Source organism: Astyanax mexicanus, chromosome 25 (assembly GCF_023375975.1).
Source record: "Astyanax mexicanus isolate ESR-SI-001 chromosome 25, AstMex3_surface, whole genome shotgun sequence".
NCBI lineage: Eukaryota > Metazoa > Chordata > Actinopteri > Characiformes > Acestrorhamphidae > Astyanax > Astyanax mexicanus.
In genome coordinates this window covers 14,667,846-14,691,714 of record NC_064432.1, presented here as the reverse complement: position 1 = coordinate 14,691,714, position 23,869 = coordinate 14,667,846, and the positions used below count along the sequence as shown (strand labels likewise).

The 23,869-nt window shown below is 44.4% G+C and overlaps 1 long non-coding RNA gene and 39 other non-coding genes across 40 annotated transcripts; all 40 read left to right on the top strand.

Annotated features, from left to right (window-relative positions):
• Window positions 1-275: 275 nt before the first annotated feature.
• Window positions 276-347, top strand: trnae-uuc (transfer RNA glutamic acid (anticodon UUC)). The gene has a single exon. It is a non-coding gene; the product is annotated as a tRNA-Glu (tRNA).
• A 363-nt stretch (window positions 348-710) lies between these two features.
• On the top strand, window positions 711-783 carry trnam-cau (transfer RNA methionine (anticodon CAU)). The gene has a single exon. It is a non-coding gene; the product is annotated as a tRNA-Met (tRNA).
• A 737-nt stretch (window positions 784-1,520) lies between these two features.
• Window positions 1,521-1,592, top strand: trnae-uuc (transfer RNA glutamic acid (anticodon UUC)). Its single transcript has one exon. It is a non-coding gene; the product is annotated as a tRNA-Glu (tRNA).
• Window positions 1,593-1,787: 195 nt separating this feature from the next.
• On the top strand, window positions 1,788-1,860 carry trnar-acg (transfer RNA arginine (anticodon ACG)). The gene has a single exon. It is a non-coding gene; the product is annotated as a tRNA-Arg (tRNA).
• Window positions 1,861-1,955: 95 nt separating this feature from the next.
• On the top strand, window positions 1,956-2,028 carry trnam-cau (transfer RNA methionine (anticodon CAU)). Its single transcript has one exon. It is a non-coding gene; the product is annotated as a tRNA-Met (tRNA).
• A 737-nt stretch (window positions 2,029-2,765) lies between these two features.
• On the top strand, window positions 2,766-2,837 carry trnae-uuc (transfer RNA glutamic acid (anticodon UUC)). Its single transcript has one exon. It is a non-coding gene; the product is annotated as a tRNA-Glu (tRNA).
• Window positions 2,838-3,032: 195 nt separating this feature from the next.
• On the top strand, window positions 3,033-3,105 carry trnar-acg (transfer RNA arginine (anticodon ACG)). The gene has a single exon. It is a non-coding gene; the product is annotated as a tRNA-Arg (tRNA).
• Window positions 3,106-3,200: 95 nt separating this feature from the next.
• Window positions 3,201-3,273, top strand: trnam-cau (transfer RNA methionine (anticodon CAU)). Its single transcript has one exon. It is a non-coding gene; the product is annotated as a tRNA-Met (tRNA).
• Window positions 3,274-4,010: 737 nt separating this feature from the next.
• On the top strand, window positions 4,011-4,082 carry trnae-uuc (transfer RNA glutamic acid (anticodon UUC)). Its single transcript has one exon. It is a non-coding gene; the product is annotated as a tRNA-Glu (tRNA).
• A 195-nt stretch (window positions 4,083-4,277) lies between these two features.
• On the top strand, window positions 4,278-4,350 carry trnar-acg (transfer RNA arginine (anticodon ACG)). The gene has a single exon. It is a non-coding gene; the product is annotated as a tRNA-Arg (tRNA).
• A 95-nt stretch (window positions 4,351-4,445) lies between these two features.
• On the top strand, window positions 4,446-4,518 carry trnam-cau (transfer RNA methionine (anticodon CAU)). The gene has a single exon. It is a non-coding gene; the product is annotated as a tRNA-Met (tRNA).
• Window positions 4,519-4,896: 378 nt separating this feature from the next.
• Window positions 4,897-4,968, top strand: trnah-gug (transfer RNA histidin (anticodon GUG)). The gene has a single exon. It is a non-coding gene; the product is annotated as a tRNA-His (tRNA).
• A 288-nt stretch (window positions 4,969-5,256) lies between these two features.
• On the top strand, window positions 5,257-5,328 carry trnae-uuc (transfer RNA glutamic acid (anticodon UUC)). Its single transcript has one exon. It is a non-coding gene; the product is annotated as a tRNA-Glu (tRNA).
• A 195-nt stretch (window positions 5,329-5,523) lies between these two features.
• Window positions 5,524-5,596, top strand: trnar-acg (transfer RNA arginine (anticodon ACG)). The gene has a single exon. It is a non-coding gene; the product is annotated as a tRNA-Arg (tRNA).
• Window positions 5,597-7,129: 1,533 nt separating this feature from the next.
• LOC125787801 (uncharacterized) lies at window positions 7,130-8,120 on the top strand. The gene is made up of 3 exons (XR_007429560.1): window positions 7,130-7,325; window positions 7,420-7,518; window positions 7,909-8,120. It is a non-coding gene; the product is annotated as an uncharacterized LOC125787801 (long non-coding RNA).
• A 7,627-nt stretch (window positions 8,121-15,747) lies between these two features.
• trnae-uuc (transfer RNA glutamic acid (anticodon UUC)) lies at window positions 15,748-15,819 on the top strand. The gene has a single exon. It is a non-coding gene; the product is annotated as a tRNA-Glu (tRNA).
• A 195-nt stretch (window positions 15,820-16,014) lies between these two features.
• Window positions 16,015-16,087, top strand: trnar-acg (transfer RNA arginine (anticodon ACG)). Its single transcript has one exon. It is a non-coding gene; the product is annotated as a tRNA-Arg (tRNA).
• A 95-nt stretch (window positions 16,088-16,182) lies between these two features.
• On the top strand, window positions 16,183-16,255 carry trnam-cau (transfer RNA methionine (anticodon CAU)). Its single transcript has one exon. It is a non-coding gene; the product is annotated as a tRNA-Met (tRNA).
• Window positions 16,256-16,633: 378 nt separating this feature from the next.
• trnah-gug (transfer RNA histidin (anticodon GUG)) lies at window positions 16,634-16,705 on the top strand. Its single transcript has one exon. It is a non-coding gene; the product is annotated as a tRNA-His (tRNA).
• A 287-nt stretch (window positions 16,706-16,992) lies between these two features.
• Window positions 16,993-17,064, top strand: trnae-uuc (transfer RNA glutamic acid (anticodon UUC)). The gene has a single exon. It is a non-coding gene; the product is annotated as a tRNA-Glu (tRNA).
• Window positions 17,065-17,427: 363 nt separating this feature from the next.
• On the top strand, window positions 17,428-17,500 carry trnam-cau (transfer RNA methionine (anticodon CAU)). Its single transcript has one exon. It is a non-coding gene; the product is annotated as a tRNA-Met (tRNA).
• Window positions 17,501-17,878: 378 nt separating this feature from the next.
• Window positions 17,879-17,950, top strand: trnah-gug (transfer RNA histidin (anticodon GUG)). Its single transcript has one exon. It is a non-coding gene; the product is annotated as a tRNA-His (tRNA).
• Window positions 17,951-18,238: 288 nt separating this feature from the next.
• On the top strand, window positions 18,239-18,311 carry trnae-uuc (transfer RNA glutamic acid (anticodon UUC)). Its single transcript has one exon. It is a non-coding gene; the product is annotated as a tRNA-Glu (tRNA).
• A 195-nt stretch (window positions 18,312-18,506) lies between these two features.
• trnar-acg (transfer RNA arginine (anticodon ACG)) lies at window positions 18,507-18,579 on the top strand. Its single transcript has one exon. It is a non-coding gene; the product is annotated as a tRNA-Arg (tRNA).
• Window positions 18,580-18,674: 95 nt separating this feature from the next.
• Window positions 18,675-18,747, top strand: trnam-cau (transfer RNA methionine (anticodon CAU)). The gene has a single exon. It is a non-coding gene; the product is annotated as a tRNA-Met (tRNA).
• A 378-nt stretch (window positions 18,748-19,125) lies between these two features.
• trnah-gug (transfer RNA histidin (anticodon GUG)) lies at window positions 19,126-19,197 on the top strand. Its single transcript has one exon. It is a non-coding gene; the product is annotated as a tRNA-His (tRNA).
• A 287-nt stretch (window positions 19,198-19,484) lies between these two features.
• Window positions 19,485-19,556, top strand: trnae-uuc (transfer RNA glutamic acid (anticodon UUC)). The gene has a single exon. It is a non-coding gene; the product is annotated as a tRNA-Glu (tRNA).
• Window positions 19,557-19,919: 363 nt separating this feature from the next.
• Window positions 19,920-19,992, top strand: trnam-cau (transfer RNA methionine (anticodon CAU)). The gene has a single exon. It is a non-coding gene; the product is annotated as a tRNA-Met (tRNA).
• A 378-nt stretch (window positions 19,993-20,370) lies between these two features.
• trnah-gug (transfer RNA histidin (anticodon GUG)) lies at window positions 20,371-20,442 on the top strand. The gene has a single exon. It is a non-coding gene; the product is annotated as a tRNA-His (tRNA).
• A 287-nt stretch (window positions 20,443-20,729) lies between these two features.
• Window positions 20,730-20,801, top strand: trnae-uuc (transfer RNA glutamic acid (anticodon UUC)). Its single transcript has one exon. It is a non-coding gene; the product is annotated as a tRNA-Glu (tRNA).
• A 195-nt stretch (window positions 20,802-20,996) lies between these two features.
• On the top strand, window positions 20,997-21,069 carry trnar-acg (transfer RNA arginine (anticodon ACG)). The gene has a single exon. It is a non-coding gene; the product is annotated as a tRNA-Arg (tRNA).
• Window positions 21,070-21,164: 95 nt separating this feature from the next.
• trnam-cau (transfer RNA methionine (anticodon CAU)) lies at window positions 21,165-21,237 on the top strand. The gene has a single exon. It is a non-coding gene; the product is annotated as a tRNA-Met (tRNA).
• A 378-nt stretch (window positions 21,238-21,615) lies between these two features.
• On the top strand, window positions 21,616-21,687 carry trnah-gug (transfer RNA histidin (anticodon GUG)). The gene has a single exon. It is a non-coding gene; the product is annotated as a tRNA-His (tRNA).
• Window positions 21,688-21,974: 287 nt separating this feature from the next.
• trnae-uuc (transfer RNA glutamic acid (anticodon UUC)) lies at window positions 21,975-22,046 on the top strand. Its single transcript has one exon. It is a non-coding gene; the product is annotated as a tRNA-Glu (tRNA).
• Window positions 22,047-22,241: 195 nt separating this feature from the next.
• Window positions 22,242-22,314, top strand: trnar-acg (transfer RNA arginine (anticodon ACG)). The gene has a single exon. It is a non-coding gene; the product is annotated as a tRNA-Arg (tRNA).
• A 95-nt stretch (window positions 22,315-22,409) lies between these two features.
• Window positions 22,410-22,482, top strand: trnam-cau (transfer RNA methionine (anticodon CAU)). The gene has a single exon. It is a non-coding gene; the product is annotated as a tRNA-Met (tRNA).
• A 378-nt stretch (window positions 22,483-22,860) lies between these two features.
• trnah-gug (transfer RNA histidin (anticodon GUG)) lies at window positions 22,861-22,932 on the top strand. The gene has a single exon. It is a non-coding gene; the product is annotated as a tRNA-His (tRNA).
• Window positions 22,933-23,219: 287 nt separating this feature from the next.
• Window positions 23,220-23,291, top strand: trnae-uuc (transfer RNA glutamic acid (anticodon UUC)). The gene has a single exon. It is a non-coding gene; the product is annotated as a tRNA-Glu (tRNA).
• A 195-nt stretch (window positions 23,292-23,486) lies between these two features.
• On the top strand, window positions 23,487-23,559 carry trnar-acg (transfer RNA arginine (anticodon ACG)). Its single transcript has one exon. It is a non-coding gene; the product is annotated as a tRNA-Arg (tRNA).
• A 95-nt stretch (window positions 23,560-23,654) lies between these two features.
• Window positions 23,655-23,727, top strand: trnam-cau (transfer RNA methionine (anticodon CAU)). Its single transcript has one exon. It is a non-coding gene; the product is annotated as a tRNA-Met (tRNA).
• Window positions 23,728-23,869: the final 142 nt, after the last annotated feature.

The following is a 23,869-nucleotide window of genomic DNA, read 5'->3' as shown; positions in this document are numbered from 1 at the left end:
TGCAGCAGGCTTTTCTTGCCTGTCTTTGGAATCATTTAAAGTAAAACAGGTGCATGTCTTGTTTTTCGGTAGTACTGCTTCAGCAAAGCGTTGTGCAACATGGCGTGAGGATGAGGCATGTGTCTGCTTGTCAGATTATTCTACCTTTCGTTCTCTGGATGCTTGAGAAAATTCTTACGGATGCAAACACTTAGGAAATTGTCCTGCATGAGGGCCTATTTCTAAACTAAAGAGTCTAACGACATAATTTTCCTTGTGCCTTTTTAACCTTGGAGTCCCATATGGTCTAGCGGTTAGGATTCCTGGTTTTCACCCAGGCGGCCCGGGTTCAACTCCCGGTATGGGAAGCTTCTTGCTGGCTGAGGAAAGCAGAGTGATGCCTTAACATTTTGCTGGGTTTCAATGGCGATCCTGTTGGAACTTCTAATAGTGCAGCTTGGGTGTTGGGATCTTGCTTTACTTCAGAGCTAAGAGGCCCATTTTGGTGTGACATAGGCCTGAAATGTCCTCTTATCCACTTTGTCTGACAGTTTCTTGCCGGTGGGCCAGTGGCGCAATGGATAACGCGTCTGACTACGGATCCGAAGATTCTAGGTTCGACTCCTGGCTGGCTCGGCTCCTCTGCTTTTGTCGCTCCCCAACATTCGCTAAGATTACTTTGGTTCTTGCCATCCCCTGTGGTGCTGGCAGGTAACTAGCTGCATGCCTGAGCCTCGTTAGCGCAGTAGGTAGCGCGTTAGTCTCATAATCTGAAGGTCTTGAGTTCGATCCTCACACGGGGCATTGATCAATTTTAAATGAGAAACATGCTCGTAATATCCTAAGAGACTCACCTTGTTTTGTTTGGAGCATGGTAAGTGAAGGAGTTTAAGCACCAGTATCTACAATAAAGACTTATGTTCTCCTTGCACATACATGTGCAGTTAATCACAACATCTACGAACAGGGAAAACGAATCTGATTCCAGCTTTTACTTAACTTTGCAAGTACTTTAGAAAAAAGCCTACAGTGGATCATGTAACAGTAGGCTCTTGTTATGATCCGGTAAGTGTTGTTGCACATCTTTCCTCCGATGCATATATCCAGTCATGTGCCGTACAATCAGTTGACAAGCCTATTGCCTGGGAAGAGAGCAAGATCTTTGCTAGTGGATGGTGGGGTGCAGTGATCGTATAGTGGTTAGTACTTTGCGTTGTGGCCGCAGCAACCCCGGTTCGAATCCGGGTCACGGCAAGTCCTTTAAGCTTGCAGCAGGCTTTTCTTGCCTGTCTTTGGAATCATTTAAAGTAAAACTGGTGCATGTCTTGTTTTTCGGTAGTACTGCTTCAGCAAAGCGTTGTGCAACATGGCGTGAGGATGAGGCATGTGTCTGCTTGTCAGATTATTCTAAATTTCGTTTCTGGATGCTTGAGAAAATTCTTACGGATGCAAACACTTAGGAAATTGTCCTGCATGAGGGCCTATTTCTAAACTCAAGAGTCTAATGACATAATTTTCCTTGTGCCTTTTTAACCTTGGAGTCCCATATGGTCTAGCGGTTAGGATTCCTGGTTTTCACCCAGGCGGCCCTGGTTCAACTCCCGGTATGGGAAGCTTCTTGCTGGCTGAGGAAAGCAGAGTGATGCCTTAACATTTTGCTGGGTTTCAATGGCGATCCTGTTGGAACTTCTAATAGTGCAGCTTGGGTGTTGGGATCTTGCTTTACTTCAGAGCTAAGAGGCCCATTTTGGTGTGACATAGACCTGAAATGTCCTCTTATCCACTTTGCCTGACAGTTTCTTGCCGGTGGGCCAGTGGCGCAATGGATAACGCGTCTGACTACGGATCAGAAGATTCTAGGTTCGACTCCTGGCTGGCTCGGCTCCTCTGCTTTTGTCGCTGCCCAACATTCGCTAAGATTACTTTGGTTCTTGCCATCCCCTGTGGTGCTGGCAGGTAACTAGCTGCATGCCTGAGCCTCGTTAGCGCAGTAGGTAGCGCGTCAGTCTCATAATCTGAAGGTCGTGAGTTCGATCCTCACACGGGGCATTGATCATTTTTAAATAAGAAACATGCTCGTAATATCCTAAGAGACTCACCTTGTTTTGTTTGGAGCATGGTAAGTGAAGGAGTTTAAGCACCAGTATCTACAATAAAGACTTATGTTCTCCTTGCACATACATGTGCAGTTAATCACAACATCTACGAACAGGGAAAACGAATCTGATTCCAGCTTTTACTTAACTTTGCAAGTACTTTAGAAAAAAGCCTACAGTGGATCATGTAACAGTAGGCTCTTGTTATGATCCGGTAAGTGTTGTTGCACATCTTTCCTCCGATGCATATATCCAGTCATGTGCCGTACAATCAGTTGACAAGCCTATTGCCTGGGAAGAGAGCAAGATCTTTGCTAGTGGATGGTGGGGTGCCGTGATCGTATAGTGGTTAGTACTCTGCGTTGTGGCCGCAGCAACCCCGGTTCGAATGCGGGTCCCGGCAAGTCCTTTAAGCTTGCAGCAGGCTTTTCTTGCCTGTCTTTGGAATCATTTAAAGTAAAACAGGTGCATGTCTTGTTTTTTGGTAGTACTGCTTCAGCAAAGCGTTGTGCAACATGGCGTGAGGATGAGGCATGTGTCTGCTTGTCAGATTATTCTAAATTTCGTTTCTGGATGCTTGAGAAAATTCTTATGGATGCAAACACTTAGGAAATTGTCCTGCATGAGGGCCTATTTCTAAACTCAAGAGTCTAATGACATAATTTTCCTTGTGCCTTTTTAACCTTGGAGTCCCATATGGTCTAGCGGTTAGGATTCCTGGTTTTCACCCAGGCGGCCCGGGTTCAACTCCCGGTATGGGAAGCTTCTTGCTGGCTGAGGAAAGCAGAGTGCTGCCTTAACATTTTGCTGGGTTTCAATGGCGATCCTGTTGGAACTTCTAATAGTGCAGCTTGGGTGTTGGGATCTTGCTTTACTTCAGAGCTAAGAGGCCCATTTTGGTGTGACATAGACCTGAAATGTCCTCTTATCCACTTTGCCTGACAGTTTCTTGCCGGTGGGCCAGTGGCGCAATGGATAACGCGTCTGACTACGGATCAGAAGATTATAGGTTCGACTCCTGGCTGGCTCGGCTCCTCTGCTTTTGTCGCTCCCCAACATTCGCTAAGATTACTTTGGTTCTTGCCATCCCCTGTGGTGCTGGCAGGTAACTAGCTGCATGCCTGAGCCTCGTTAGCGCAGTAGGTAGCGCGTCAGTCTCATAATCTGAAGGTCGTGAGTTCGATCCTCACACGGGGCATTGATCATTTTTAAATAAGAAACATGCTCGTAATATCCTAAGAGACTCACCTTGTTTTGTTTGGAGCATGGTAAGTGAAGGAGTTTAAGCACCAGTATCTACAATAAAGACTTATATTCTCCTTGCACATACATGTGCAGTTAATCACAACATCTACGAACAGGGAAAACGAATCTGATTCCAGCTTTTACTTAACTTTGCAAGTACTTTAGAAAAAAGCCTACAGTGGATCATGTAACAGTAGGCTCTTGTTATGATCCGGTAAGTGTTGTTGCACATCTTTCCTCCGATGCATATATCCAGTCATGTGCCGTACAATCAGTTGACAAGCCTATTGCCTGGGAAGAGAGCAAGATCTTTGCTAGTGGATGGTGGGGTGCCGTGATCGTATAGTGGTTAGTACTCTGCGTTGTGGCCGCAGCAACCCCGGTTCGAATCTGGGTCACGGCAAGTCCTTTAAGCTTGCAGCAGGCTTTTCTTGCCTGTCTTTGGAATCATTTAAAGTAAAACAGGTGCATGTCTTGTTTTTCGGTAGTACTGCTTTAGCAAAGCGTTGTGCAACATGGCGTGAGGATGAGGCATGTGTCAGCTTGTCAGATTATTCTACCTTTCGTTTCTGGATGCTTGAGAAAATTCTTACGGATGCAAACACTTAGGAAATTGTCCTGTATGAGGTCCTATTTCCAAACTCAAGAGTCTAATGACATACTTTTCCTTGTGCCTTTTTAACCTTGGAGTCCCATATGGTCTAGCGGTTAGGATTCCTGGTTTTCACCCAGGCGGCCCGGGTTCAACTCCCGGTATGGGAAGCTTCTTGCTGGCTGAGGAAAGCAGAGTGATGCCTTAACATTTTGCTGGGTTTCAATGGCGATCCTGAAAGAACTTCTAATAGTGCAGCTTGGGTGTTGGGATCTTGCTTTACTTCAGAGCTAAGAGGCCCAGTTTGGTGTGACATAGGCCTGAAATGTCCTCTTATCCACTTTGCCTGACAGTTTCTTGCCGGTGGGCCAGTGGCGCAATGGATAACGCGTCTGACTACGGATCAGAAGATTCTAGGTTCGACTCCTGGCTGGCTCGGCTCCTCTGCTTTTGTCGCTCCCCAACATTCGCTAAGATTACTTTGGTTCTTGCCATCCCCTGTGGTGCTGGCAGGTAACTAGCTGCGTGCCTGAGCCTCGTTAGCGCAGTAGGTAGCGCGTCAGTCTCATAATCTGAAGGTCGTGAGTTCGATCCTCACACGGGGCATTGATCAATTTTAAATGAGAAACATGCTCGTAATATCCTAAGAGACTCACCTTGTTTTGTTTGGAGCATGGTAAGTGAAGGTGGTTAAGCACCAGTATCTACAATAAAGACTTATGTTCTCCTTGCACATATATGTGCAGTTAATCACAACATCTACGAACAGGGAAAACGAATCTGATTCCAGCTTTTACTTAACTTTGCAAGTACTTTAGAAAAAAGCCTACAGTGGATCATGTAACAGTAGGCTCTTGTTATGATCCGGTAAGTGTTGTTGCACATCTTTCCTCTGATGCATATATCCAGTCATGTGCCGTACAATCAGTTGACAAGCCTATTGCCTGGGAAGAGAGCAAGATCTTTGCTAGTGGATGGTGGGGTGCCGTGATCGTATAGTGGTTAGTACTCTGCGTTGTGGCCGCAGCAACCCCGGTTCGAATCCGGGTCACGGCAAGTCCTTTAAGCTTGCAGCAGGCTTTTCTTGCCTGTCTTTGGAATCATTTAAAGTAAAACAGGTGCATGTCTTGTTTTTCGGTAGTACTGCTTCAGCAAAGCGTTGTGCAACATGGCGTGAGGATGAGGCATGTGTCTGCTTGTCAGATTATTCTACCTTTCGTTCTCTGGATGCTTGAGAAAATTCTTACGGATGCAAACACTTAGGAAATTGTCCTGCATGAGGGCCTATTTCTAAACTCAAGAGTCTAATGAAATACTTTTCCTTGTGCCTTTTTAACCTTGGAGTCCCATATGGTCTAGCGGTTAGGATTCCTGGTTTTCACCCAGGCGGCCCGGGTTCAACTCCCGGTATGGGAAGCTTCTTGCTGGCTGAGGAAAGCAGAGTGATGCCTTAACATTTTGCTGGGTTTCAATGGCGATCCTGTTGGAACTTCTAATAGTGCAGCTTGGGTGTTGGGATCTTGCTTTACTTCAGAGCTAAGAGGCCCAGTTTGGTGTGACATAGGCCTGAAATGTCCTCTTATCCACTTTGCCTGACAGTTTCTTGCCGGTGGGCCAGTGGCGCAATGGATAACGCGTCTGACTACGGATCAGAAGATTCTAGGTTCGACTCCTGGCTGGCTCGGCTCCTCTGCTTTTGTCGCTCCCCAACATTCGCTAAGATTACTTTGGTTCTTGCCATCCCCTGTGGTGCTGGCAGGTAACTAGCTGCATGCCTGAGCCTCGTTAGCGCTACCTGGAACACAAGCGCCGGCTTCCAGCACGCCAATCGTGTCACTGTTCTTCCAAAGCCGCTTCCATTTTTCTCCAATCAGCTCACGGCACAGTGTCCATTTCTTACCAATGAAATCTGCTCCTCAGATAACCCGTCCATTTCTTGCCAATCAAAAACCTTGGCGGGTCTCCATTTCTTGCCAATCAAATCGCAGCGATTGCCTGACGCTCTGTCCATTTTTAACCAATTAAATGTTTCTCCACCACTCCATTTCTGACCAATCAAAATCCATGCCGCCTCTCCTTTTCTTACCAATCACATCCCTTCAACAGTTATAGGTGAAAAAAATGATCTAACTATCTAGTTAGCTGTCTATCTTTTTTGAAAATAGTTTATTTAGCTAGCTAGCTCCGTTGGTAATATTGGAATAATATGGCATCTAAAAAAAAACACCGAGCGATGGGTGATGAGGAGTGGGTGGCCAGGCTAAAGACCTTCGCTGGTACGGGCGTTTGGCCCTCGGAGGCGGGGAACAGGCCAGCCCCGAGGCAAAAGAAATGGCATGAGCTCTATCAAAAGGCAAGCATTAAACACATAATAAATCAAGGCTCTGCGATGTAGTGATTTTTACGTGTTTAAGATAGTTTTGTAGTTTTATTTGTATAGACAGTCTGAACGGTTTATAGAAACGTGACAAAAGAGACTATTCTACCTATTTGTTTTTATTATTAAACACATTTTCTCAGTGTGTTAATTAATTTGTTATAAATTGTTGTAACAAAGTCATTTTGACGCATCAAACGCGTCTAATACCTATCATGCTTATTAAAATATTATTATTATATTCGTAAACATATCTAATATATACATATTAAGTTCTATTATATATTTAGATTTGCACTGGTTTCTCTAGAACACTGCTCTGAAGGACTCTGAACCATTTGATTATGCATAAACAGTGGAATCCCCCTATAGATTATTCAGTGAGTACCACGTGATTTTAAGTCACACAATATAGAATTAAATTAATGTGTTATACACTTAATGTGTTAATACATTTATACACTGACTGACCATTTCATTTACTATACTGTACATTATGACTAGAGCCCCATAAAGATGGTTATGGGACACATAAATTAAGATGCCAGTTAATACAGTTATACACTGACTGACCATTTCATTTACTGTACTGTACATTAATGACTAGAGCCCCATAAATATGGTTATGGGACACATAAATTAATGCCAGTTAATGCATGTGCCTCACACTTTTGTCCTGTTTGTGACTTTCCTGGCCCCTCAGTGTCTGCCTACAAGCTCACATAGTGTCAATCTACATGTATGTTGTTCTACAGTGGCTAATGAAATCACAAATCAAGTCCAGTAAGAGTATGAAGCCAGAATTCTACATTTTGTAATGATTTATTTCATTACGGCACATACACGTTTTGGTACATTACTGTCCTTTAACAATTGGTTTTAATGCTAGCTACATTACAGCACAATTAACAATGCAGTCAGTAAATTGTCCTATTGGAATTTCTTGCAGATAGAGAAGTGTCCAGCACAGCTCAAACAACAGACGTCAATTTTTGGGGGTCGTCAGAGCTGTGTGTGCGGGTACCACTGTGTAAAGGTGTGGAAATAGGTGGATATAATGAGCAGAAAAGCATGTATTATGTATTTAAGTGATTTTTAATGGTTGTACTTTTTTTAATGTATTTCTTTAGACCACTAGTGAACATACATCTACTGTGCCATGCACATCAAGACAACCTGTGTGTTCCAGCCCCTCTTTACCCACACTCACAGTTTCCCAGCGACAAATAGTGAGTGAAGTATTCCCTTCTTACTTTTTATGTTTGTTTTTTACCCTTAAAAAGGGTCTTCTTCAGTTTTTGGTAGACAAATTTTGCTGGAATTATTATTGAAAGAGCGTTCTTACTCAAACCAGTTTTAAGTACTCCCATGTGGTACAATACGATTTTCTTTTTCTGTTCCCAATTAGTGAAATTTCTACATTTCTACTAATTTCTACACATTAATTAATGTATTAATTAATGTAGTCAAATCTCTATCAGTGTAAAATTAAGAAAAACAATGGTCATTATATTTGTATGATCATTTGTATGATCAAATGTTTTTTGCTTTTTTAAAATTAAGATGTTTATATGATACCACTTGGACTAAATTGCTCTAATTTATTTTTCTTTCTTCAGTTTAAACCATCTCGTTTTGGTGGAAAGCATGTCGCTGCAGCAAAACCAGTGCTTAGTCAGGCCAGGCCTCCAACTAAGGTATGGTTTAGTGCATGGGCCACCACTCCGATCTGTAAAGGGCCAGTCAGGGTGTATGTTTTTATTTCAACCAAGCAATGACATGTCCTATATAACCAACTGTTTAAAGGCTGAGACTAGCCGATTAAGCAAGTAGTGCTGCTGGTAGTTTAGAAAGCATACCGGCCAAGATTGGAGAACACTGGTTTAGAGAATGTAAATGTTTGTTTTATCATAGCATAATTTGAGCTGTCAGTATAATTCGCTATAAACTGTTGTTGATGTAAAATCTGTTCTCTAGGATCATGCCATTGACACTACTACAGCTGGCCCACCTGCATTCTCCAGTCCTGCTGTTGCCAGGGCCACATCCACTGCCCTACAGCAATCATGCAGTCCCAAGACTTACATCCAGACCACATCCCCTTTTTCCTTGCCTCCTTCTTTATCTACCTCTGCAAGGAGGAAGCCATCCACCTTGTCGATGTCTTCTGTGTCCACCGTTTCTGTAAGTTTCAGTGTCTAAATTAGGATGTGGTTTGTCTTTGTTGCCTTAATATATTTTTAATTATCCCTTTTTTAATGTGTGTATGTGTGAAACAGAGTGAATCCATTACCACCAGCTGTGCATCAGATGACTGCCCCAGTGTGGAAACCACTCTATCCAGTCTTCCCTCTGTTGTACCTGCTGTCCCACCTGTCCCTCAGACTCCTTCTCAATCTCCTGCTCTGTCATCTTCTGGTTTCAATGATTTCTGGTTGCCAGCAGAGATGAAGAAAAACATCCCTCTACAAGACCAGAAATGGATAGCATCCACATTGTGGGGGAATCAGAGACTTAGAAGTGGCCTGAAGCTATGGTATGAGCCACCTACACCAGCTCTGATTTACCATCAGGTGCCCACACCAGATCCCTTCTTCACCCATCGTCTTCTTGTGTGGATGCCATACCACCTGTGGAAGGTCAGGTTGCAGTGCCCAGACTGCGGCAAGCAGCTGACTGGTTGCGGAATCCATAAAAGAGTGCGACATGTCTTGGACATTGACAGATATTACCTGATGGTGACCGAGACTCTCCGTTGCAATTTTTGTAAAGTCACCCATCTGTCAACAAGCAAGACCGTCCTGGACCAACTGGATGTCCCTCACCGGTCAGAGTTCCGAATCATCCTCACACGAAAGTAAGTAGCACAGACTGTCAGTTACATTCTGAGCACAACTTTAAATTTACCTCAGACAAAATTCTACAATAGTTGTCTGTCTTGTTTTGCAGGTATGCTTGTGATATTAGGGTCATCCGTCTGATGAGAGAGAGGACATTGGGGAACAGCTGCAATCGTCTCCTAAAGCAGCTAAAAGAAAATCACAGTGAGGAGTGGTTGATTCGCCTTGCCAGATATTTTGGGGAGTGTGAATCTTTTGTAGCGCATCCCAGCCTTTTTCCTGTGGTTTTTCAAGAGCCCCCAGAGCCAATTGCTGTCCCCACAGAAAGATGGCTTCTTACAGTCTACGGAAAGGACATAATGAGTCGAGTCGACCACATCAAGGCTTCCATTACGTCCATTTTTGGATCCATCTTAAAAATGGACTCCACTAAAAAGGTATTAGATCATTACTGTGTAACATTTAGATAAAATTCCACTCAGGGTTTTTGTGTGTGAAATGCTCTGTTCTAAAGAAATGTGTGGAGTCAGAATTGTTCTTGGCTTTGCTGTTTGAAATTTTATTTGCTTCTAAAATTACCTCTATTTTATGATCAACACACAAAACACTTGTAGGTTTACTGGTGGTTTTGAATAGCAAATGAAATGGCTTTATTTGCACTGCAGATATAACCTCTCCTTTCTATCACCATATGTTAAATCAGTGAGATTCAGTAGGTTTCTCTACTAATTAACAATTCCCATTTAACAATGGCTGATTATTGATGCAATGCAATCTTATGTCCTATTGTTTTGTTAGATCACAAGGAAGCTTGCTGGTCCAGCCAAGGGGACAGCACAGTGGATGACCTCTGTCAGCAACGAGAGAGGTCAAATTCTCATCAGTGTGCTCACTGCGCAAGAGGGGCCAGGATTGGATGCAATGGTCAAAGGTCTCATCAAGAGATACTCCCAGGCAGCCATGGTGCCACCAAAGCTCTTGTATGTGGACTCTGGCTGCTGCAAGGACACAGGTGGGCAGACTAAACTGGAGGAGAGGTTTAGCGGTTGGCCAGACCTCACTGTCAGACTGGACATCTACCATTTTATGAGGCGCCTGGCCCGACTGTCCTCGTGCATTTTTGAATGGGACCCAAATGATGTTGCCTTGCTGCGCTTGGCAAAGAGGAAACAGCTTAAAAAAGAGGGTGTTCCTGGGGTGACCAGTGCAATGGTGGACAGGAACATCACAAAAGATGAGCTGGCCCAGTACTGCAGACGAAGGACACGGGGTGAGTAGACCACAATCCTCCTCATTCAAACACTCCTGCAGGAGCTGATGGGAGAGAAGGGCAGAGACCAAATGGGTGTCCCTTTGTTGGACAATGTCAGAATGGAGCACATATGGCGTGTGCAGCAGAGGCATGTAAAGTGCATTCAGGATGTACCAGGTGTACCACTGTACACTGACATAGGGAACACCACAGTGGAAGGCATTGTACTAACCAGGTACAGATGTGCAAGAGGCTCTACATCCCTGGAATCCTTCCACCTGCACCTCAACAGATTCATCCCAGGTGAGTTGTGGCAATATAATTAAAAGACATTTACTGTTAGCAAAGAACAAATTAGCATTGCGATGGTTAAACTGTTTGATTAAAATGTATGTGTATTTTTAAGGTACACAGGCCAACAGTCTCAACTTTCAGCTGTACCTGTTGGAGGGTCTTAACAGGTGGAATCATAACAGGAGTGTGGAGTCTGTGGCATCCAAACCTCCCTCTTTTCTATGTTATTCTGGGGACCTGCTTCACAGTGTGAACAACAGCTCTCTGAAAGTGCTTGGGCGGAGGTTTGTCCCATCCTTTCAGCCACCCACACAGTACACTGGTAAGTTATTCTGAACTTAAAACACTCCAAACTGTTTAATGTCAAAGTATTTATGTTACCCAGCTCAAGGTCCATTCTCTTAATTTAACATGTTATTGAGCTTGTTTTAAGTTATACTATTTGCAGAGTAACAACCCAACTTTATCTTATTTTACATCAACCATTCAAGATACATCAATGTTTGTACTATTTATTAAAGAGAAGTTCCATCAGAAATAAAAGTAGATTAGTTCAACAAGCAGTCCCAAATGTAAAATGCCAAATGTTATGTTTCAAGTCCAAGTAACTGAAGACAATGTGTATATATTTTTTTAAATATCCAAATCTTAACACAACTCTGGTTCCTGTGTATTTGTTCCTACAGGAGAATTAATTGGTATCGACTACTTGTATGAGCAGACTGGGCACTCTTTTCCAGAGATGGAGAAGGAAACTGAAGAGACAGATGAGTTATTAGAGGACATTGCCTTGGAGTATGAACACCTAGATGAGGGTTTTGATGAGCCTGTGTTTCCCATCCTGGATAACATTTTAGCTGATCCATTGGCTGCTACCATCACCATCCCAGCTGTCACCTCACCCTCCATTGGCCTTCTGCTTGTGCCACCATCAGAACAAACATCTGTGCTCTCACAGTATCCACCATCACCTCTGCTGCCTGCTACTCACATTTCTTCTCCCTCACCACACCAGTGTTCTGTACCACCTGTTGCTCCACTTACACAGTCCTCTGCCTCCTGCGTGGCTCCTCCTGCCCTCACACAGTCCTCTGCCTCCTGCGTGGCTCCTCCTGCCCTCACACAGTCCTCTGCCTCCTGCGTGGCTCCTCCTGCACTTATACAGTCCTCTGCCTCCTGCGTGGCTCCTCCTGCCCTCACACAGTCCTCTGCCTCCTGCGTGGCTCCTCCTGCCCTCACACAGTCCTCTGCCTCCTGCGTGGCTCCTCCTGCCCTCACACAGTCCTCTGCCTCCTGCGTGGCGCCTCCTGCCCTCACACAGTCCTCTGCCTCCTGCGTGGCTCCTCCTGCACTTATACAGTCCTCTGCCTCCTGCGTGGCTCCTCCTGCCCTCACACAGTCCTCTGCCTCCTGCGTGGCTCCTCCTGCCCTCACACAGTCCTCTGCCTCCTGCGTGGCTCCTCCTGCCCTCACACAGTCCTCTGCCTCCTGTGTGGCTCCTCCTGCCCTCACACAGTCCTCTGCCTCCTGCGTGGCTCCTCCTGCACTTATACAGTCCTCTGCCTCCTGCGTGGCTCCTGCTCCAGTTGCACAGATGTCAGCGTCCTTCATGCCCCTTGCTCCACTTGCGTCAGTCTCTGCCACCACCGATGCCACTACAGAGGAGCCTGTAGAGCAACTGGTAAGCAAACAGTTACTTCACACTGAGAAAATAAGCTATCAATTCTATAAAAATTGAGTAAGAAATATTTATTAATGTGGTTTGCATTTGCTCTTTCTCAACCATCACTAATCTTAATGGGTTTATTTGTTATTGCAGGCTGTAGATGACCATAGCATACCTGGGATGGACCGTGTGGACAGCCTTGCTGAGTACCTAGTGGGTCTTCGCAGTGAAACAAGTCTGATAATAACCAACCAACAGGCTAGTACCATTATAGGCCTTTGGCAAAATTTGCTACCATATGACCAGCAGCGTGTAGCTTTTGCTGCTCGTTATCAGGACCGGCTCACCACAGGCAGGTTCAGGTCACCAAAGAAAAAAAGAGAGTTTACCCCTGGTGTGGAGAGCCTAAAACGCTGCATTCTGAGCTCCTCTGGTTCTCCTGCCCAGTGGCCAGACTGTTGCCGTCTGTTGGAAGCCATTTTTGTCAAGCTCTGTGGAATACACAGGAGCCCAAAAAAACAAGGGCAGGTGACTTTGTCAAGGTGGGCTTTGATTCTAAAAGACTACAGCAAAATCCGACAGCTTATCCTGGGTAATGGTGCTGTTATGCAAAGCACCACTCTTCAGCTAGTGGAAGTCAACTCAACCACCCTGAACCAATGGTACAACAAACGAGTCAAGAAACAGGATGTTCAGTTAGTGCTGCAAGGGATAAACCTGCCATCTTCTGTCCCTGTTGCCACTGAGCCTCTTCAGCCTGCAAATCTTCGCCCTGCTGTTGCTCCTCCACCACCAGGTGTTCAACATGTGTACCACTTGCCACAAAGCACAGTAGGGCAGGCAAAGTGTAAAAAACGAGCTGCATCAACAGATGACCACTTCTTACCACCTTCTGCACGTCAGAAGATGTGTGCTCAGAGGAAACTTTTTCCAAAGCCTTCAACTGTCCCGTCTTCTCAAACATTTTCTCTGCAAACCACTACAACTTTAAGTCAGCCAGCAGTGATATTTAAGCCTTCCCCTCCTTTGTCTTCCATTTTTACCATACCTGTATCCTTCCCTGTCTCGTCTGTGAGTACTGTTGCCCAGACAACAGCTACAACAGCTTCATCGGTTGCACCAACCCCATCCATGTGTACTACAAAGAAATCCACATCCAAGGCCAGGTTTAATAAAAGGAGAGTGGAGGCAAACTCCTGTCGCAAGTGTGGGCAGTTCAGAACTGAGACAACAGGGCACAGTCAGTATAAAGGGAAAATATATTGCCCTAATACAGAGACAATGTCTCGGGAAAAGTGGCTTGAGGAGACAAAAAAGAGAAAAGCTGACCATACCTAAACACTGTACATTTAACTGTATTTTGACCATACCTAAACACTGTACATTTAACTGTATTTAGTTTGTTTGTTTTTTTGTTGTTGTTGCTGACAATTTTTCTCTCCGTCATGTTATTTATAGAGTAAAATAAGCTGGACTCCTAAAATTTTTTGTTAAATGTTTGATAATGTCTCTGTTGGTAAAAATAATTACACTTTTGAGTGTAAATTCAAATAAATTTCCTTTGAAATTCAGTTAGTTATTCAAGTCTCTTGTTTGTAAAAAAAAACATATAATAAAAACCAACTGCAAGTATATAAAATGTTGTGGTATCTGTTATACTATATAAATATTGTAGTATACCTGTTATGCTATAAAGAATATTGTAGTATACCTTTTACACTATCTAAATTATTGTGGTATACCCCTTTATACTATATACAATATTGTGGTATACCTCTTATACTATGGAAAATATTAAGGTATACCTTTAAAATATATAAAATATTGTAGCATCTGTTTTACTATGTAAAATATTGTGGTATACCTGTTATACTATATAAAACGTGGTGTACCTGTTATACTATATACCACGCTGTGACATACCTGTTACACTATATAGAACACTGTGGTATACCTGTTAGACTATATACAACGCTGTGGTATACCTGTTACACTATATACAATACTGTGGTATATCTGTTACATACAACGCTGTGGTATCCCTGTTACACTATATACAACGCTGTGGTATACCTGTTACACTATATACAATGCTGTGGTATACCTGTTACACTATATACAACACTGTGGTATACCTTTTACACTATATAGAACATTGTGGTATACCTGTTTTACTAATTTATAATATAATAATTATATTATAAATTAATTAAATAATAAATTAACAGTAAATTAAGATTGGTGTATGGGAAAACATTTGTTTGAATGCCTTTAAAGTTTCAGTTAATTTTAGTTACATTTAAAATCTAAGCTGCTGTTCTTTGATAGCACACCGGGATTTGAACTTGCGACCTTTGTATCTGCCCCGATCTTCCCTTTAGCTCAGAAAATGACAATAATAATAAAAAAGAAACATATTCAACGAAATAAACACCGCAGTTTTTTTTAAAGAGGCAGAAACAATTCATTTTTCAGTTTTTGCTCGATGGTTAACTTTTCTTTTTCTCGCTTTCTTTCCTTTTCCCTTCTTCCTCCTTCTTCCCCCTTCTTCCCTCCATTTTTTCTTCTTCCCACGGGAAAGCAGACTATTGTTCCCCAGCTTTAGCGCAGTAGGTAGCGCGTCAGTCTCATAATCTGAAGGTCGTGAGTTCGATCCTCACACGGGGCATTGATCAATTTTAAATGAGAAACATGCTCGTAATATCCTAAGAGACTCACCTTGTTTTGTTTGGAGCATGGTAAGTGAAGGTGGTTAAGCACCAGTATCTACAATAAAGACTTATGTTCTCCTTGCACATATATGTGCAGTTAATCACAACATCTACGAACAGGGAAAAACGAATCTGATTCCAGCTTTTACTTAACTTTGCAAGTACTTTAGAAAAAAGCCTACAGTGGATCATGTAACAGTAGGCTCTTGTTATGATCCGGTAAGTGTTGTTGCACATCTTTCCTCCGATGCATATATCCAGTCATGTGCCGTACAATCAGTTGACAAGCCTATTGCCTGGGAAGAGAGCAAGATCTTTGCTAGTGGATGGTGGGGTGCAGTGATCGTATAGTGGTTAGTACTTTGCGTTGTGGCCGCAGCAACCCCGGTTCGAATCCGGGTCACGGCAAGTCCTTTAAGCTTGCAGCAGGCTTTTCTTGCCTGTCTTTGGAATCATTTAAAGTAAAACAGGTGCATGTCTTGTTTTTCGGTAGTACTGCTTCAGCAAAGCGTTGTGCAACATGGCGTGAGGATGAGGCATGTGTCTGCTTGTCAGATTATTCTAAATTTCGTTTCTGGATGCTTGAGAAAATTCTTACGGATGCAAACACTTAGGAAATTGTCCTGCATGAGGGCCTATTTCTAAACTCAAGAGTCTAATGACATAATTTTCCTTGTGCCTTTTTAACCTTGGAGTCCCATATGGTCTAGCGGTTAGGATTCCTGGTTTTCACCCAGGCGGCCTGGGTTCAACTCCCGGTATGGGAAGCTTCTTGCTGGCTGAGGAAAGCAGAGTGATGCCTTAACATTTTGCTGGGTTTCAATCGCGATCCTGTTGGAACTTCTAATAGTGCAGCTTAGGTGTTGGGATCTTGCTTTACTTCAGAGCTAAGAGGCCCATTTTGGTGTGACATAGACCTGAAATGTCCTCTTATCCACTTTGCCTGACAGTTTCTTGCCGGTGGGCCAGTGGCGCAATGGATAACGCGTCTGACTACGGATCAGAAGATTCTAGTTTCGACTCCTGGCTGGCTCGGCTCCTCTGCTTTTGTCGCTCCCCAACATTCGCTAAGATTACTTTGGTTCTTGCCATCCCCTGTGGTGCTGGCAGGTAACTAGCTGCATGCCTGAGCCTCATTAGCGCAGTAGGTAGCGCGTCAGTCTCATAATCTGAAGGTCGTGAGTTCGATCCTCACACGGGGCATTGATCATTTTTAAGTAAGAAACATGCTCGTAATATCCTAAGAGACTCACCTTGTTTTGTTTGGAGCATGGTAAGTGAAAGAGTTTAAGCACCAGTATCTACAATAAAGACTTATGTTCTCCTTGCACATACATGTGCAGTTAATCACAACATCTACGAACAGGGAAAACGAATCTGATTCCAGCTTTTACTTAACTTTGCAAGTACTTTATAAAAAAGCCTACAGTGGATCATGTAACAGTAGGCTCTTGTTATGATCCGGTAAGTGTTGTTGCACATCTTTCCTCCGATGCATATATCCAGTCATGTGCCGTACAATCAGTTGACAAGCCTATTGCCTGGGAAGAGAGCAAGATCTTTGCTAGTGGATGGTGGGGTGCCGTGATCGTATAGTGGTTAGTACTCTGCGTTGTGGCCGCAGCAACCCCGGTTCGAATCCGGGTCACGGCAAGTCCTTTAAGCTTGCAGCAGGCTTTTCTTGCCTGTCTTTGGAATCATTTAAAGTAAAACAGGTGCATGTCTTGTTTTTCGGTAGTACTGCTTCAGCAAAGCGTTGTGCAACATGGCGTGAGGATGAGGCATGTGTCTGCTTGTCAGATTATTCTAAATTTCGTTTCTGGATGCTTGAGAAAATTCTTACGGATGCAAACACTTAGGAAATTGTCCTGCATGAGGGCCTATTTCTAAACTCAAGAGTCTAATGACATAATTTTCCTTGTGCCTTTTTAACCTTGGAGTCCAATATGGTCTAGCGGTTAGGATTCCTGGTTTTCACCCAGGCGGCCCGGGTTCAACTCCCGGTATGGGAAGCTTCTTGCTGGCTGAGGAAAGCAGAGTGATGCCTTAACATTTTGCTGGGTTTCAATGGCGATCCTGTTGGAACTTCTAATAGTGCAGCTTGGGTGTTGGGATCTTGCTTTACTTCAGAGCTAAGAGGCCCATTTTGGTGTGACATAGACCTGAAATGTCCTCTTATCCACTTTGCCTGACAGTTTCTTGCCGGTGGGCCAGTGGCGCAATGGATAAAGCGTCTGACTACGGATCAGAAGATTCTAGGTTCGACTCCTGGCTGGCTCGGCTCCTCTGCTTTTGTCGCTGCCCAACATTCGCTAAGATTACTTTGGTTCTTGCCATCCCCTGTGGTGCTGGCAGGTAACTAGCTGCATGCCTGAGCCTCGTTAGCGCAGTAGGTAGCGCGTCAGTCTCATAATCTGAAGGTCGTGAGTTCGATCCTCACACGGGGCATTGATCATTTTTAAATAAGAAACATGCTCGTAATATCCTAAGAGACTCACCTTGTTTTGTTTGGAGCATGGTAAGTGAAGGAGTTTAAGCACCAGTATCTACAATAAAGACTTATGTTCTCCTTGCACATACATGTGCAGTTAATCACAACATCTACGAACAGGGAAAACGAATCTGATTCCAGCTTTTACTTAACTTTGCAAGTACTTTAGAAAAAAGCCTACAGTGGATCATGTAACAGTAGGCTCTTGTTATGATCCGGTAAGTGTTGTTGCACATCTTTCCTCCGATGCATATATCCAGTCATGTGCCGTACAATCAGTTGACAAGCCTATTGCCTGGGAAGAGAGCAAGATCTTTGCTAGAGCATGGTGGGGTGCCGTGATGGTATAGTGGTTAGTACTCTGTGTTGTGGCCGCAGCAACCCCGGTTCGAATCCGGGTCACGGCAAGTCCTTTAAGCTTGCTGCAGGCTTTTCTTGCCTGTCTTTGGAATCATTTAAAGTAAAACAGGTGCATGTCTTGTTTTTTGGTAGTACTGCTTCAGCAAAGCGTTGTGCAACATGGCGTGAGGATGAGGCATGTGTCTGCTTGTCAGATTATTCTACCTTTCGTTCTCTGGATGCTTGAGAAAATTCTTACGGATGCAAACACTTAGGAAATTGTCCTGCATGAGGGCCTATTTCTAAACTCAAGAGTCTAATGACATAATTTTCCTTGTGCCTTTTTAACCTTGGAGTCCCGTATGGTCTAGCGGTTAGGATTCCTGGTTTTCACCCAGGCGGCCCGGGTTCAACTCCCGGTATTGGGAAGCTTCTTGCTGGCTGAGGAAAGCAGAGTGCTGCCTTAACATTTTGCTGGGTTTCAATGGCGATCCTGTTGGAACTTCTAATAGTGCAGCTTGGGTGTTGGGATCTTGCTTTACTTCAGAGCTAAGAGGCCCATTTTGGTGTGACATAGACCTGAAATGTCCTCTTATCCACTTTGCCTGACAGTTTCTTGCCGGTGGGTCAGTGGCGCAATGGATAACGCGTCTGACTACGGATCAGAAGATTCTAGGTTCGACTCCTGGCTGGCTCGGCTCCTCTGTTTTTGTCACTCCCCAACATTCGCTAAGATTACTTTGGTTCTTGCCATCCCCTGTGGTGCTGGCAGGTAACTAGCTGCATGCCTGAGCCTCGTTAGCGCAGTAGGTAGCGCGTCAGTCTCATAATCTGAAGGTCGTGAGTTCGATCCTCACACGGGGCGTTGATCATTTTTAAATAAGAAACATGCTCGTAATATCCTAAGAGACTCACCTTGTTTTGTTTGGAGCATGGTAAGTGAAGGAGTTTAAGCACCAGTATCTACAATAAAGACTTTCTTTCTCCTTGCACATACATGTGCAGTTAATCACAACATCTACGAACAGGGAAAACGAATCTGATTCCAGCTTTTACTTAACTTTGCAAGTACTTTAGAAAAAAGCCTACAGTGGATCATGTAACAGTAGGCTCTTGTTATGATCCGGTAAGTGTTGTTGCACATCTTTCCTCCGATGCATATATCCAGTCATGTGCCGTACAATCAGTTGACAAGCCTATTGCCTGGGAAGAGAGCAAGATCTTTGCTAGTGGATGGTGGGGTGCCGTGATCGTATAGTGGTTAGTACTCTGCGTTGTGGCCGCAGCAACCCCGGTTCGAATCCGGGTCACGGCAAGTCCTTTAAGCTTGCAGCAGGCTTTTCTTGCCTGTCTTTGGAATCATTTAAAGTAAAACAGGTGCATGTCTTGTTTTTCGGTAGTACTGCTTCAGCAAAGCGTTGTGCAACATGGCGTGAGGATGAGGCATGTGTCTGCTTGTCAGATTATTCTACCTTTCGTTTCTGGATGCTTGAGAAAATTCTTACGGATGCAAACACTTAGGAAATTGTCCTGTATGAGGGCCTATTTCCAAACTCAAGAGTCTAATGACATAATTTTCCTTGTGCCTTTTTAACCTTGGAGTCCCATATGGTCTAGCGGTTAGGATTCCTGGTTTTCACCCAGGCGGCCCGGGTTCAACTCCCGGTATGGGAAGCTTCTTGCTGGCTGAGGAAAGCAGAGTGATGCCTTAACATTTTGCTGGGTTTCAATGGCGATCCTGAAAGAACTTCTAATAGTGCAGCTTGGGTGTTGGGATCTTGCTTTAATTCAGAGCTAAGAGGCCCATTTTGGTGTGAAATAGGCCTGAAATGTCCTCTTATCCACTTTGCCTGACAGTTTCTTGCCGGTGGGCCAGTGACGCAATGGATAACGCGTCTGACTACGGATCAGAAGATTCTAGGTTCGACTCCTGCCTGGCTCGGCTCCTCTGCCTTTGTCGCTCCCCAACATTCGCTAAGATTACTTTGGTTCTTGCCATCCCCTGTGGTGCTGGCAGGTAACTAGCTGCATGCCTGAGCCTCGTTAGCGCAGTAGGTAGCGCGTCAGTCTCATAATCTGAAGGTCGTGAGTTCGATCCTCACACGGGGCATTGATCATTTTTAAATAAGAATCATGCTCGTAATATCCTAAGAGACTCACCTTGTTTTGTTTGGAGCATGGTAAGTGAAGGAGTTTAAGCACCAGTATCTACAATAAAGACTTTCTTTCTCCTTGCACATACATGTGCAGTTAATCACAACATCTGCGAACAGGGAAAACGAATCTGATTCCAGCTTTTACTTAACTTTGCAAGTACTTTAGAAAAAAGCCTACAGTGGATCATGTAACAGTAGGCTCTTGTTATGATCCGGTAAGTGTTGTTGCACATCTTTCCTCCGATGCATATATCCAGTCATGTGCCGTACAATCAGTTGACAAGCCTATTGCCTGGGAAGAGAGCAAGATCTTTGCTAGTGGATGGTGGGGTGCCGTGATCGTATAGTGGTTAGTACTCTGCGTTGTGGCCGCAGCAACCCCGGTTCGAATCCGGGTCACGGCAAGTCCTTTAAGCTTGCAGCAGGCTTTTCTTGCCTGTCTTTGGAATCATTTAAAGTAAAACAGGTGCATGTCTTGTTTTTTGCTAGTACTGCTTCAGCAAAGCGTTGTGCAACATGGCGTGAGGATGAGGCATTTGTCTGCTTGTCAGATTATTCTACCTTTCGTTTCTGGATGCTTGAGAAAATTCTTACGGATGCAAACGCTTAGGAAATTGTCCTGTATGAGGGCCTATTTCCAAACTCAAGAGTCTAATGACATAATTTTCCTTGTGCCTTTTTAACCTTGGAGTCCCATATGGTCTAGCGGTTAGGATTCCTGGTTTTCACCCAGGCGGCCCGGGTTCAACTCCCGGTATGGGAAGCTTCTTGCTGGCTGAGGAAAGCAGAGTGATGCCTTAACATTTTGCTGGGTTTCAATGGCGATCCTGAAAGAACTTCTAATAGTGCAGCTTGGGTGTTGGGATCTTGCTTTACTTCAGAGCTAAGAGGCCCATTTTGGTGTGACATAGGCCTGAAATGTCCTCTTATCCACTTTGCCTGACAGTTTCTTGCCGGTGGGCCAGTGGCGCAATGGATAACGCGTCTGACTACGGATCAGAAGATTCTAGGTTCGACTCCTGGCTGGCTCGGCTCCTCTGCTGTTGTCGCTCCCCAACATTCGCTAAGATTACTTTGGTTCTTGCCATCCCCTGTGGTGCTGGCAGGTAACTAGCTGCATGCCTGAGCCTCATTAGCGCAGTAGGTAGCGCGTCAGTCTCATAATCTGAAGGTCGTGAGTTCGATCCTCACACGGGGCATTGATCAATTTTAAATGAGAAACATGCTCGTAATATCCTAAGAGACTCACCTTGTTTTGTTTGGAGCATTGTAAGTGAAGGTGGTTAAGCACCAGTATCTACAATAAAGACTTATGTTCTCCTTGCACATACATGTGCAGTTAATCACAACATCTACGAACAGGGAAAACGAATCTGATTCCAGCTTTTACTTAACTTTGCAAGTACTTTAGAAAAAAGCCTACAGTGGATCATGTAACAGTAGGCTCTTGTTATGATCCGGTAAGTGTTGTTGCACATCTTTCCTCCGATGCATATATCCAGTCATGTGCCGTACAATCAGTTGACAAGCCTATTGCCTGGGAAGAGAGCAAGATCTTTGCTAGTGGATGGTGGGGTGCCGTGATCGTATAGTGGTTAGTACTCTGTGTTGTGGCCGCAGCAACCCCGGTTCGAATCCGGGTCACGGCAAGTCCTTTAAGCTTGCAGCAGGCTTTTCTTGCCTGTCTTTGGAATCATTTAAAGCAAAACAGGTGCATGTCTTGTTTTTCGGTAGTACTGCTTCAGCAAAGCGTTGTGCAACATGGCGTGAGGATGAGGCATGTGTCTGCTTGTCGGATTATTCTACCTTTCGTTTCTGGATGCTTGAGAAAATTCTTACGGATGCAAACACTTAGGAAATTGTCCTGTATGAGGGCCTATTTCCAAACTCAAGAGTCTAATGACATAATTTTCCTTGTGCCTTTTTAACCTTGGAGTCCCATATGGTCTAGCGGTTAGGATTCCTGGTTTTCACCCAGGCGGCCCGGGTTCAACTCCCGGTATGGGAAGCTTCTTGCTGGCTGAGGAAAGCAGAGTGATGCCTTAACATTTTGCTGGGTTTCAATGGCGATCCTGAAAGAACTTCTAATAGTGCAGCTTGGGTGTTGGGATCTTGCTTTACTTCAGAGCTAAGAGGCCCATTTTGGTGTGACATAGGCCTGAAATGTCCTCTTATCCACTTTGCCTGACAGTTTCTTGCCGGTGGGCCAGTGGCGCAATGGATAACGCGTCTGACTACGGATCAGAAGATTCTAGGTTCGACTCCTGGCTGGCTCGGCTCCTCTGCTTTTGTCGCTCCCCAACATCCGCTAAGATTACTTTGGTTCTTGCCATCCCCTGTGATGCTGGCAGGTAACTAGCTGCATGCCTGAGCCTCGTTAGTGCAGTAGGTAGCGCGTCAGTCTCATAATCTGAAGGTCGTGAGTTCGATCCTCACACGGGGCATTGATCATTTTTAAATAAGAAACATGCTCGTAATATCCTAAGAGACTCACCTTGTTTTGTTTGGAGCATGGTAAGTGAAGGAGTTTAAGCACCAGTATCTACAATAAAGACTTATGTTCTCCTTGCACATACATGTGCAGTTAATCACAACATCTACGAACAGGGAAAACGAATCTGATTCCAGCTTTTACTTAACTTTGCAAGTACTTTAGAAAAAAGCCTACAGTGGATCATGTAACAGTAGGCTCTTGTTATAATCCGGTAGGTGTTGTTGCACATCTTTCCTCCGATGCATATATCCAGTCATGTGCCGTACAATCAGTTGACAAGCCTATTGCCTGGGAAGAGAGCAAGATCTTTGCTAGTGGATGGTGGGGTGCCGTGATCGTATAGTGGTTAGTACTCTGCGTTGTGGCCGCAGCAACCCCGGTTCGAATCCGGGTCACGGCAAGTCCTTTAAGCTTGCAGCAGGCTTTTCTTGCCTGTCTTTGGAATCATTTAAAGTAAAACAGGTGCATGTCTTGTTTTTCGGTAGTACTGCTTCAGCAAAGCGTTGTGCAACATGGCGTGAGGATGAGGCATGTGTCTGCTTGTCAGATTATTCTACCTTTCGTTTCTGGATGCTTGAGAAAATTCTTACGGATGCAAACACTTAGGAAATTGTCCTGTATGAGGGCCTATTTCCAAACTCAAGAGTATAATGACATAATTTTCCTTGTGCCTTTTTAACCTTGGAGTCCCATATGGTCTAGCGGTTAGGATTCCTGGTTTTCACCCAGGCGGCCCGGGTTCAACTCCCGGTATGGGAAGCTTCTTGCTGGCTGAGGAAAGCAGAGTGATGCCTTAACATTTTGCTGGGTTTCAATGGCGATCCTGTTGGAACTTCTAATAGTGCAGCTTGGGTGTTGGGATCTTGCTTTACTTCAGAGCTAAGAGGCCCATTTTGGTGTGATATAGACCTGAAATGTCCTCTTATCCACTTTGCCTGACAGTTTCTTGCCGGTGGGCCAGTGGCGCAATGGATAACGCGTCTGACTACGGATCAGAAGATTCTAGGTTCGACTCCTGGCTGGCTCGGCTCCTCTGCTTTTGTCGCTCCCCAACATTCGCTAAGATTACTTTGGTTCTTGCCATCCCCTGTGGTGCTGGCAGGTAACTAGCTGCATGCCTGAGCCTCGTTAGCGCAGTAGGTAGCGCGTCAGTCTCATAATCTGAAGGTCGTGAGTTCGATCCTCACACGGGGCATTGATCATTTTTAAATAAGAAACATGCTCGTAATATCCTAAGAGACTCACCTTGTTTTGTTTGGAGCATGGTAAGTGAAGGAGTTTAAGCACCAGTATCTACAATAAAGACTTATGTTCTCCTTGCACATACATGTGCAGTT